The sequence below is a fragment of the Triturus cristatus genome, chromosome 11 (assembly GCF_964204655.1).
Source record: "Triturus cristatus chromosome 11, aTriCri1.1, whole genome shotgun sequence".
Lineage (NCBI taxonomy): Eukaryota > Metazoa > Chordata > Amphibia > Caudata > Salamandridae > Triturus > Triturus cristatus.
The window spans coordinates 114836852-114849316 of record NC_140594.1 but is presented as its reverse complement, the minus strand read 5'-3'; the positions used below and the strand labels follow the sequence as shown (position 1 = coordinate 114849316).

The following is a 12465-nucleotide window of genomic DNA, read 5'->3' as shown; positions in this document are numbered from 1 at the left end:
GCCCAGGGAAGGGATATCAAGTTCGATCTCTGAGAGGGAGCGGAAGGTTAATGAACATGTAGAGGAATTTGGGGAGAATGGCCATTTTGGCTATTGCCAATCGCCCGGCCTGGGACAGCGGCAATTCCAACTACCGCTTCAGTTGTCTCTCCATTCACTCCATGAGTCTTTGATAATTGAAGCGCCAAAGTTCCTCAACATTGCGACTCAACCAGATTCCCAGGTATTTCACCGGGCCCTCCGCCCAGCAGAGTGGATACTCTGATTGGAACTGTTCTCTAACTGCCGTTAGTGAGAAGATTACCAATTTTCCCCAATTGATGTACATTTCCGAGAGTCCTCCGACAACATGGGCTCCCTAATCAGAGGTTCTAAATATTTGGCCGGGCGTTTTGAATACAGAGTCAGATCCTCTGCATATTAGGTGACAAGTATCACCCGCAGAATGAATGCAACACAGCGGTGCTGCATCAACTGGGCCGCCAGGGGCTCCATAGCGATGACGGAAAGAAGGAGGGACAATCGGCACCCCTGTCTTGTGCCCTGGGATACTGGAAAAGGGGGGATATCACTCCATTAACACAGAGCCTCGCCGTGGGACTAGGGTATAGTAGAGCAATCAGTTTCATGAATTTGGAACTAATGCCTAGACGGGAAAGAAGTACGAATAGATATGGCCATTCAAGTGAATCAAACGCCTTAGTAGCATCCAGAAATGTCACAGCAGCTTGAAGCGAGGGGGTCAATTTTCTGCATTGTGGCAAAAAAACTGCGCAGGTTGTGAGTCCTAGCCCTGCCAGGGACAAACCTCACTGGTCAGGACGCATTACAAGGGGCAGAAGTCTTGATGCATTGAGTTTAGCCAGGAGTTTGTTGTCCAGATGAATCATAGACAACGGCCTATAGGAATCACATTTCAATGGGTCTTATTAGGTTTTATGATCGTGATGATGAGCGCTTCTCGAAACGACGGGGCAAGCACTCCCCATTCCAGTGATTCCTCATACATATTTATAAGATGCAGTGCTAACAATGGTGCATATTCTTTGTAGAGGGCGGCCAACGCGCCACTCACGCGCCGGGTAAAGCACGAATGACCCTGGTCACCTCCTCCTCAGAGAACGGCTCGTCCAGATACCTTCGATACCCGTTCCATAGTCATAGCAGCTGGATTGAGCCAAAAGAATCACCCAGATCCGGAGGGGCTGGGGGGGGAGGCGGCATCTGTGATTCGCCTCTTATAATGAAGAGTAAAAAGAGATCATTTCGGACTTGACGGCTGCCTCAATTTCTGAGGTCCATAATTGTCTCATATAATTGCTAGCCCAGGGCTCTTTTAGTAATTCTGCTGGTGTCCTACAGCTGCCTCTCCCACTCCCAATATTGCCCCTAATGCTTCCTAGGATTTCATTATTGCGGGTGGCAAAGAATTAGCTCTCTAGGCTTTGTATCTCCTCTTCCTGGCGCTTAGGGTCCCCTTACAGTGAGCGCAGCACACCTGCCTGTTGTGCAATGCATACACCCTGCATCATGGCTATAAACGCCTCCCAGGGCATAGAGGGGGACTCATCCATGCCCTCATTGAATGTAAAATAATCTATTATTGCCATCCAGATAGCTTCCCTGGATACCTGGTCTCGCAATGCGCTCAGCGGGAGTTGCCAACTAAATACTTTGCTCAGATACACCGGCAGAGTACAGGGGAGTGGTCAGACAGGGTTCTAGCTAAATGTGTAACAGTGGTGGCCCAGGCGAGCGCATCTCTCGAGGTGAGACGATTTTAGATTCTTGACCGGGAGGGACCAGCAGAAGACATGCAGGTACCCTCCTCGCTGTTTGCGTTTCTACTGCGCCACATATCTAACACATCATTGCCAGCTATAATGGTTTGTAATTGTGCTGTCACTCTTGGGTGAGGGCACAGTGCGGTGCCCCATCTACCTTTGCGAGGGTCCAGAACTACATTGTAGTCACCTTCCCACAAGATCGTGCCAAGTTCTAAAGTGTCAATCAGCCGCCAGACCTCTCCAAAGAAGTCCGGGTCATCTACATTGGGCCGTATATCGAGACTAGCCTGGCTGGGTGTCCCCCCATTGTGCCCTCCAGCATCACTTATCTTCCCTGTACATTGCAAAGAACCTGCTGCGTGCACCGCCGCAGCCACTGCCTGCTGATCATGGCCACCCTACGTGCGTAGTTAGAGTAGCATGCTACATGTTTTTCTCCCAGCCACCCTGCCCGGAGGCGCGTGCACGTGTGCCCAGAGGCGTGTGCACGTGTGTTCCATCAAGTTTAGCTCCTGCAAGAAGCAAATGTCCGCTCCATGGCAGTGCAACTATGAGGCTACCAAGAAGCTTTCCATCTATCATTCAGGCCTTGGACATTCTAGGTTATTATTTTTATTCGGGTCCTACTCTCACCTCACACAATCAGATGCTCCATAGCATCCTCCCTCTCACGCTTAAGGGCCAAACCCTAGGCTCACAAATGCAGGAGGAGGCCGGCGAGAGCGGGGGCGGAGGGGGACAAAGAACAGCAAGAAAACATGTTAACCACCATTATAACCCCGGTATGGCCCACCCCTCTCCCACTACAGCCACCCAACCTGGCTGAATAAAGACCCCCCACCCCTGACGAAGCCATCTGTGGCCAACAAGTATACAAAAAATAGGAATCATCCCTGAGGGAAAACACTAGGCGCTCAGCACTTCCCAGCTGTAGGTAACTGGGTGGCTGGACCATGTGAGCTCAGCAGGGAGACAACTCCCAGCTGCTGGTAAAGCAGACAGCAGACAATTCAATAGCGGTGAATAGTTACATTCTTGTGGATTGACAGTAGCCGCCCTTTTGTCTCGGTCCCGGCCCCAATCTATAAGGGGCTGGTGTGTCAGGTCCCTTTTAATTGTGGTCGCTGATGCAGCTAACTTGCCCAGTGTCCTTCTCCATGCGCGGGGACTGTCTAGCTGGACAGAGACTACGCACACATTTTGTGTCAGTCTTTGAATCGGTGAAATACGAGGTCTTGCCCACATGAAAGATGTGCAGTTTCGCTGGGTAGAGCAAAGAGTACTTTTTAAAAACAAATTCTCTTTTATTAAACAGTTGTGATAGTACCGTGGACGGCCACGAGGCCACATAGCAATCCACGATAAATATAAAAAAAGGACACATACCATGCGTCAATGGACATCTGCATTACATATCATTTGGGAGGGGAGAGATTACTGTCCAAATCTGTCCTGCGCAATTCGACTGATGGAGATACACACAGTTCACCACATGATGCATTCCCTTTAGCCCATTTATGATCCCGTTTCGTGGGGCAAGCCCTGTGTTCAAAAACAGCCTTCTCTGGGATCATCGCATTCTCCATGTCGTTAGCCCATTTTGAGTAGTTAGGCAGATCCCTGGTCCCCCACATCTGGGCAATATTCCTCCTAGCTCGAACAAACCCCAGTGATGCCCATGTGTGCTCAGTGTGAGTCAAATCAGTAGCCTCCCACACATCCAATAGACAAAGTCGCGGGGAGTGAGTGATATTCTTCCCGCTTACCCTAGTGAGTGTGGGAACGATCTTCACGCAGTATGGCTGAAGGGCTGGACACTCCCAAAACGTGTGGAAAAAGGTACCCTTAGTTGTGCACCCTCTAAGGCACCCTGGATCTGGTCGACGTCCTTTCTTAACCAGTGTATGTGCTGCTAAGTAAACTCTGTGTAGGATATTGAGTTGAATCAGTCGTAATCGCATTGGAATTGCAACTTCTTTGGGGGTGGAGAGGACTTCCTGCCAGTCATCTTCCTCTAAATACCCAAGGTCCAGTTCCCACAGCTGTTGGAGGCACACCAGCGGGTCAGGCTTGTTGTTCATTAATTTGGGTATGTGAGCGATATAGCCTTGCATGTCAGGGGGTCTGTTAAGAGTCGGTCCTCCAGTGGGGATGCCACGAGTAGAGCCTCACCACTAGTTACAACCGAGGTCAGTGCGTGACGGATTTGTAAGTAACGGAACGTTTCTGACTCTGCCAGTTGGTAATCTGCTTGTAGTTCACTGAATGGGATCATCTCACTACGTTTCCATAGATCCCCAACGGAAGAGATGCCAATTAAGTCCCATTTATCAAAATCCGGACATCTACTCAATAGACCAAGTTGTTTTGATTCCCACAGGGGAGTGAGCAGTGTCAATTTCTTATGCCACCCCAGCGTTTTTGTCGCCCGGTGCCAAAGTGCAACTGTCTGGGCCGAGCAAAGAGTACTTGATGTCCTGTTTTGGAGTAACCGCTTCACTGGCCTAATCGCTCGTCTAGCCGCCTGCTCCGCCAGGGTGAAGTCAGGGTAGAATGACACAGTGTTCACTTGATGGACAACTGCTTGCTGATCTCTCGCCAACCGGAGTACAACGTCTCTGTCCCTATAGTTTAACAAGCGAGCAATTATGTGTCTAGCGGGGGTTCCCGTTGGGGGTTTTGGCCCTAAGTCCTGTGTGCCCTTTCCACTATACATACTGGTGACAATGAGTTTCCATTTAGGGACCACAGCATTTCCTCCACATAGTCCACTACCCGTGTCATGGCTTTGGATTCCATGATTCCCATTATTCGCAGATTGTTCTGCATGGACCTGGCTTTCAAGTTCTCGTTTTCGTTTCGGATCTCTTCTAGGACTTTTTCCGTACTGAGCAGCTTCTCGTGTGTTGCTGCTCCATCATCCTCTAATGTAGAGGTGCGTTGTTCAAGTTGCCCGATACATTCGTCATGACTGGACACCTTGTCTTTCAGCCGGTCTAGTTTGTCCGAAAGGGGGTAAATTTTATGGTCAATAGCCATGAGAGATTGCTTGAAGTCATTAAACATCTCTCAGATATCTGGCTTGTGTGGGGACGCCATTTCTGTGTCTATCTCCTGCTGACCCTCCTCCATGGGTGTTGTGCTTCTAGATGGTTTGCACTGTTCGAATACCAGCTTAGATTTTCGGACGTCTGTCTTCCCCATGGTGTTCTTACTTTCGAGTGCTCTCCTGGGTACACCCCACATCTACCCTATAGTGGCCGGCCCGGTGCTCATGATCGCTGTTCCATCGGTTAACGAGCCGGTTACAAAAGTAGCCCTCCGGGGCTTGCAGTCCTCAGTGCTGCAACCTGGTTCCCCAGTAGAGCGACTGGTCGGGTGCTGCTGCACAGGTTGTTGCCAACCTGGGAAAGAGTTTCAAGCACTACTGGACCTGCCGGCTTGTTCCTGGGTGGGGGAAATGCCTCAGCCTGCCAAGCACCCGGGGGCCCTGTCAGTGCGGGTAGTCTTCTACCCGGGCATAAAGCTTAAACCTCAGGCAAGGGAGGCCTGCTCACTCCAATGTTGATGGCCTCACTTTTCCCACTGTTCCTTCCTGGCATCTCACATCCACCTCCGGCGTCCTCTAAGGTGTCAGCTCTGACAGGGTCATCACTGCTGAGTTTCTGGGTCCACGCGCCTCTCCGCCTCTTCACTTGTGCCTACCTATGTATCGCTGCACTTAGGCCTTTCCCCTGGGCACCGCCACGGCAGTTCTGGCTGGCCACCGGCATCAAGAAAAGCTCTCTGTGGTGCAAAGTTTTGCAGGCCTCACCCTTCTGCTATCTTATGTCGCGGGCCGCGCAACTGCTCGATTCTCCACAACAGCCCTCTCATTGGCACTTATCGTCCCGGAGGAAGGACCCTCCAAGCCCCCAGTAACAGCGGAACTACCACCATTCCCTTTGCGGCTGCGATGTCTGCCTGTTGTGATGGATAATTTGCGGATTAGCTGTCCAGCCCGCAGAGCCTCACAGAGAGATTGCTATCTTGCGGTCGGGCTCTTTAGAGCCCTCACCCCCGGCACACCGATGTTTAATTGTACAGGAACAGACCTATTTGGCTTTGTTAATGCTTTTTAAAGATGATGCACAGCAGGGTGGACTGCTGTGCAACATGGCTTAAAGTAAACATAAAAAAGCGCTGTGACGCGGTTCACGATGGCCTTGCCATAGCACTTTGTTTTTATTTACTTTGAGTCATGATGCACAGCAGCTCGAGCTGTTGTACAGCATCTTTAAAAAACATTAATAAAACCAAAAGGTCTCGCACTGGGGAAACCTTTTGGCTTTGCCAGTGCTTATTTACAGAGGCTAGGATTCCTTAAACTCCTGTACGACACGTAGAACATAGACAGTCCCAGCAGCAGGTCAAGCTTCACAGGCTACAATCATAACAGATACAGTACAGGCAGTAGAAGTGCAAGCTTCACAGTCTATAATCAGAAGAGATGCAGTCCCGGGGGCTGCAGTGCAAGCTTCAAAGACTACAGTCAGAACAGGTACAGTCCCAGCAGCATCAGTACAAGTTTCACAGGCTACAATCAGAAAAGACACAATCTTGGCAGAAAGAGTGCAAGCTTCACAGTTAAAGTCAGAACAGATACAATCCCAGCAGCAACAGTGCAAGCTTCACATACTACAATCAGAACAGATACAGTCCCGACGGCAGTAGTGCAAGCATTAAAGATTATAACCAGAACACAGACCATATAGGCAGCACCAGTGCAGCATAAAGGAGTACAATCACAACTGATACAGTACATTCAGCAGCACTGCAAGCAACAGAGACTACATTCAGAACACATACAGTATTGGTAGCAACAGTGCAAACCTCAGACTACAATCAAAACAGATAAAGTACAGGCAGAAGCAGTGCAAGGTTAAAATACTACAAACAGAACAGATACAGTCCTTGCAGCAGTAGTGCAAGTTTCACAGGCTACAAACAGAACAAATACAATCCTTGCTGCAGCGGTGCAAGCTTCACAAACAGAACAGATACAGCCCTTACAGTAGCTGTGCAGGCTTCACAAACAGAACAGATACAGTCTTGGTAGCAGCTGTACAAACTTCACAGACTACAAGGAGAACAGATACAGTCCCGGAAACAGTTCAAGCTGCACAGACTTCAAATAGAACATATACCGTTCCAGCAGCAGTGCAAGCTTTACAAATCTAACAGATACAGTCCCAGCAGCAGCAGTGCAGGCTCACAGACTACAAAGAGAACAGGTTCAGTCCCAGCAGCAGCAGTGCAAGCTTCCCCAAAATACAAGCAGGACAGATACAGTCCCGACAGCAGTGCAAGCTTTACAAATGGAACAGGTACAGTACCTGTGCAAGCTGCACAGACTTCAAACAGAACAGATACAGTCCAGGCAGCAGCAATGCAAGCTCCACAGACTACAAACAGAACAGATACAGTGCCTCAGCAGCAGTGCAAGCTTCACAGACTAAAAAATGAACAGATACAGTTCCAGCAACAGCAGTGCAAGCTTCACAGACAACAAACAGAACAGATACAGTCCTTGCAGCATTGCAAGCTGCACAGACTTCAAACCGAACAGATACAGTCCAGGTAGCAGCAGCGCACATTTCACAGACTACAGACCGAGCAGATACAGTCCCAGCAACAGCAGTGCAAGCTTCACAGATGACAGAGTCCTGATACATTACTGACAGAAGCAGGAGCACAAGCTTCACAAACCACAAACGGGAAAGTTCAAACTTCAGACTACAATCAAAACAGATAGAGTACAGGCAGCGGCAGTGCATGCTTAACAGACTACAAACAGAACAGATACAGTCCTTGAAGCAGCAGTGCAAGCTTAAAATACTGCAAACATAATAGATACAGTACCTGCAGCAGCAGTGCACGTTTCACAGACTAAAAACAGAACAGATACAATCCTTGCTGCAGCAGTGCAAGCCTCACAAACAGAACTGATACAGTCCTTGCAGTACCAATGCAAGCTTCACAAACAGAACAGATACAATCTTGGCAGCAGCTGTACAAACTTCACAGACTACAAGGAGAACAGATGCAATCCCGGAAGCAGTGCAATCTGCACAGACTTCAAGCAGAACATATATAGTCCCAGCAGCAGTGCAAGCTTTACAAACAGAACAGATACAGTCCCGGCAGCAGTGCAAGCTTCACAGACTACAAACAGAACAGATACAGCCCTTGCAGTACCAGTGCAGCTTCACAAACAGAACAGACACAGTTTTAGTAGCAGCTGTACAAACTTCACAGACTACAAGGATAACAGATGCAGTCCCGGAAGCAGTGCAATCTGCACATACTTCAAACAAAACATATATAGTCCCAGCAGCAGTGCAAGCTTTACAAACAGAACAGATACAGTCCCGGCAGCAGTGCAAGCTGCACAGACTTCAAACAGAACAGATACAGTGCTGGTAGCAGTGCAAGCTTCGCAGACTACAAACAGAACAGATACAGTGCCTCCAGCAGCAGCAGTACAAGCTTCGCTCACTACAAAATGAACAGATACAGTCCCAGCAACAGTAGTGCAAGCTTCACAGACTACAAACAGAACAGACAGAGTCCCTGAAGCAGCAGTGCAAGTATCACAAACAGAACTGATACAGTCCTTGCAGTACCAATGCAAGCTTCACAAACAGAACAGATACAGTCCTGGCAGCAGCAGTGCACCTTTCACAGACTACAAACAGAACAGATACAGTCCCTGCAGCAGTGCAAGCAGCACAGACTACAAAATGAACAGATACAGTCCCAGCAACAGCAGAGCAAGCTTCACTGACTACAAACAGAACAGATACAGTCCCTGCAGCACTGCAAGCTGCACAGACTTTAAGCAGAACAGATACAGTCCCGGCAGCAGCAGTACAAGCTTCAAAGACTACAAACAGAACAGATACAGTCCGGGCAGTAGCAGTGCAAGCTTCTCCGACTACAAACAGAACAGCTACAGTTACAGTCCCAGCAACAGCAGAACAAGCTTCACAGACTACAAACAGGACAGATACATTCCCTACAGCAGTGCAAGCTGCACAGACTTTAAGCAGAACAGATACAGTCCCGGCAGCAGCAGTACAAGCTTCACAGACTACAAACAGAAAAGATACAGTGCCTGCAGCAGCAGTGCTAGCTTCACAGACTACAAAATGTACAGATAAAGTTCCATCAACAGACGTGTAAGCTTCACAGACTACAAACAGAACCAATACACTCCCTATAGCAGCAGTGCAAGTTTCACAGAATACAAACAGAACAGATAAAGTCCCTGCAGCAGTGCAAGCTGCACAGACTTCAAACAGAACAGATACAGTCTTGGCAGCAGCAGTGCAAGCTTCAAAGACCACAAACATAACAGATACAGTACCTGTAGTAGCAGTGCAAGCTTCACAGAGTAGAAAATAAACAGATACAGTCACTGCAGCAGTGCAAACTTTACAAACTACAAACAGACTAGATACAGTCCTGGCAGCAGCAGTGCAAGCTTCACAGACTACACACAGAACAGATACCGTCTGGGCAGCAGCAGTGCAAGCTTCACAGACTACAAACAGAACAGATACAGTGCCTGCAGCAGCAGTGCAAACTTCACAGACTACAAACAGAACAGATACATTCCCTACAGCAGTGCAAGCTGCACAGACTTTAAACAGAACAGATACTGTCCCGGCAGCAGCAGTGCGAGCTTCACAGACTTCAAACAACAGATACAGTGCCTGCAGCAGCAGCTAAAGCTTTACAGACTACAAACAGTCCTGATACATTACTGGCAGAAGCAGGAGCACAAGCTTCAGAAACCACAACCGGGAAAGATACAGTGTATGGGTGTCAGCATGCAGACCCTCCACACAGCACAGGTACATCGCAGACTCCCTCGTCCTGACGTGAGCCCCCCACCCACAGCTACCTATAACCATAACAGCCAAGCACAGGCCCGCCGAAAGAGCTAGTCTCACACCAAGCATCAATTATTGGTCTACTTGGATTCAAATAATTCCCACAGGGATCAAAGTCCGACCTAAAATGAATCCGAAACCAGCAGGGCCACGGCCAGCCTCCAATCCTGCTTGAGCAGCAGTGCACTGAGCAGACTCTAATCATGACCTTTGTACTTAGAGTATCTTCAGTCCAAAGCTCATCCTTGCCTCTGTAGACACTCATAACCAGCAGACTCGACTATGGGAACACCCTCTACGCCGAGATCAACACGTCTCTACTTCACAGACTCCAGACCACACAGAACATCGCAGCCAGACTCGCACTCGGCATCCCTAGACACAAGCGTATCACCCAACACCTGCGGAACCCCCACTGGCTCCCCGTTGAGAAGAGAGGTACTTTCAAGATACTCACCAACGTAAACAAATGCCTACACAACACCGGACCCCAATACCGCAATGAGAGAATCTCCATCCACTGACCCAAAAGAAACCTCAGATCCGCCGACCTCGCCGAAATCCCCCACATCCACAGAGCCAGAACAGGTGGAAGGGCCTTCTCCTACATCGCAGCCAAGACCTGGAACGAGCTCCCGATCAACATCAGACACACCCCCTCCCTGAACATCTTCAGGAAGACACTCAAGACTTCGACTGCACGGAGCTGCTTACCCCCCCTACAGCGCCTTGAGACCCTCACAGGTGAGTAGTGTGCTTACAATTCCCCTGATTGATTGATTGATTGATTGTAGCACCGTGCTTCTCCTCCTTGCTGATTCTGGTGTTCGTGGACTATGGGGGTCACCAGGAGGGATTCAAGACTCACCAGAGGCAGGCCAATGCTAACTCTGTTCACCACAACTGTCTGTTTCCCGACTTGTTTTGGTATTTCTTCATTCTTACCATGCTTCGGAGTATTCTGTAGCGGCCGGAAGGTGGCACCTTAGCGCTATAAGAACCGCCTATTCAAATGCGGAGGCGTAGGGTAAGCTTCCCCCATGCACCCCTGTATGAATCGATTTAACTCACCTTTGCCACAGCAGTGACTCCGTTTGACCTCAGACCTTCTATAAAATGGAACAGGCACAGCGAACACACCTCCAGTTATTGTGTCTATTTGTTTTAATTTGGAACTTGATGTACAGTTTCTCCTATTGGTGTTTTTTTTTTGTTTACAATTCATTTCACATATTTTGGGGAAATTAAAATACATTTTCACGTATTTTTCATACATCTTTTTAAATTAATTCCCAACCTTGTCCCAAACAGGAGGTGGCCGTAGTTTTGGCACATCGGGGTCAAACTATCGGCAGAATGAAGGGACATTGGGAAGGGAAGGAAGTTGACGTCATCCCGGCCAACACTGTAGGGGATGTTCCCTATAGACACTCACTGACTCAGAAGAGCTGTACATGGATCTAATAAAAGAGAGAGAAAGCCCTGCGGAGATTCCCCAGTGAGTGCCTCTGAGCTGGGGGCTGGCTGGTGACGTCGGTGCTTACCTGGGACAGAGAGAGGACTGCGCCTCCCAGGCTCCATTTGGTGCAAGAGAGGAAGTGGAACCAACCCTCCCCAGTAGTGTAGCCAGTGTGCCATGGGCCTTAGTGCAAGAAAGGAAATGGCCCCTCTGGCTGCAGTTTAAATTACAAAATATAGCAATAATCAGGGATCAGTGGGTCCCTCGGGCCTCTGGGCCCCGGTGCTACTGCACCTGCTGAAAGAAAGCACTGCGGAGATTCCCCAGTGAGTGCCACTGAGCTCGGGGGCTGGCTGGTGACTGTGGTGCTTACCTGGGAGAGAGAGGATTGCGCCTCCCAGGCTCCATTTGGTGCAAGAGAGGAAGTGGAACCAACCCTCCCCAGTAGGGTAGCCAGTGTATCATGGGCCTTAGTGCAAGAAAGGAAATGGCCCCTCTGGCTGCAGTTTGAATTACAAAATATAGCAATAATCAGGGATCAGGGGGTCCCTCAGGCCTCTGGGCCCTGGTGCTACTGCACCTGCTGCACCAATGGAAGGTGCACCCCTGGCATTTAGTGCCATACTGTGCCCCCACCCCCTGCATGGAACACACGTGGGATACACGTGGGTGTTTACGCTCGTCCGCACCCTAACGAGGCGAGACCTTTGCCTCAAAGGGGTCAGTGAACCCTTGAACATCATTGAAACCAGTGGCCTTTAAGGCTGACACCCACAACTCGAGGGACCCACGGGTTTTAAAATCTCCACCCAAGAAACAGAACAAGTATTGACAGTGCCAATAGGTCTGGCTTTAAAGAAATGTTATATGGCAATGGGAAACACTAGAAGCAGTAGCATGGAAATGAATATGGATTTGGGCGAAAGCAAACAACTGTAGAGCTGTATTGGAGTAGGTTAAAAATTCAGGTAACAGTTGCACTGTCAAGCCAGACCTAGACATCCATGTAGGTTGATGACTGCCGTCCTCTTATCTGTGGTGATACAACGGTAAAAAACAAGCATTGTCAAAGCCTATGCATGTTGTACACCAGCGTGGTTGGTGTTCAGCATGCATAAAGGTTAGTAGCGTAGAGAAGAGTGGCGTGGAGTGGAATGATGAAGAGTGTAGTAGAGTTTTGTAGAGTCAAATGGCAGAAAATGTCGCACATTGGAGTGGCATAGAGTGGAGTTGCTTATGGAGGCGTTCAGTGGAGTAGAGTGGTGGGGACTGGTGTAGAGGG

General features: G+C 49.1%; 1 protein-coding gene across 8 annotated transcripts in view; it reads left to right on the top strand.

Moving 5' to 3' along the window:
- GGT1 (gamma-glutamyltransferase 1) overlaps positions 1–12465 on the top strand; it is a 655664-nt gene that overhangs the window by 356910 nt on the left and 286289 nt on the right. For 2 of the 8 annotated variants that reach the window (XM_085636063.1, XM_085636061.1), the window contains exon 1: positions 9984–10468. The exons of 3 other annotated variants lie outside the window; for them this stretch is intronic. The gene's annotated coding sequence lies outside the window, so the exon portion shown is untranslated. Of the gene's footprint in view, positions 1–9965; positions 10469–12465 lie in introns of those variants that run through there. 3 more of the 8 variants (XM_085636050.1, XM_085636062.1, XM_085636053.1) reach the window with 3 other exon arrangements.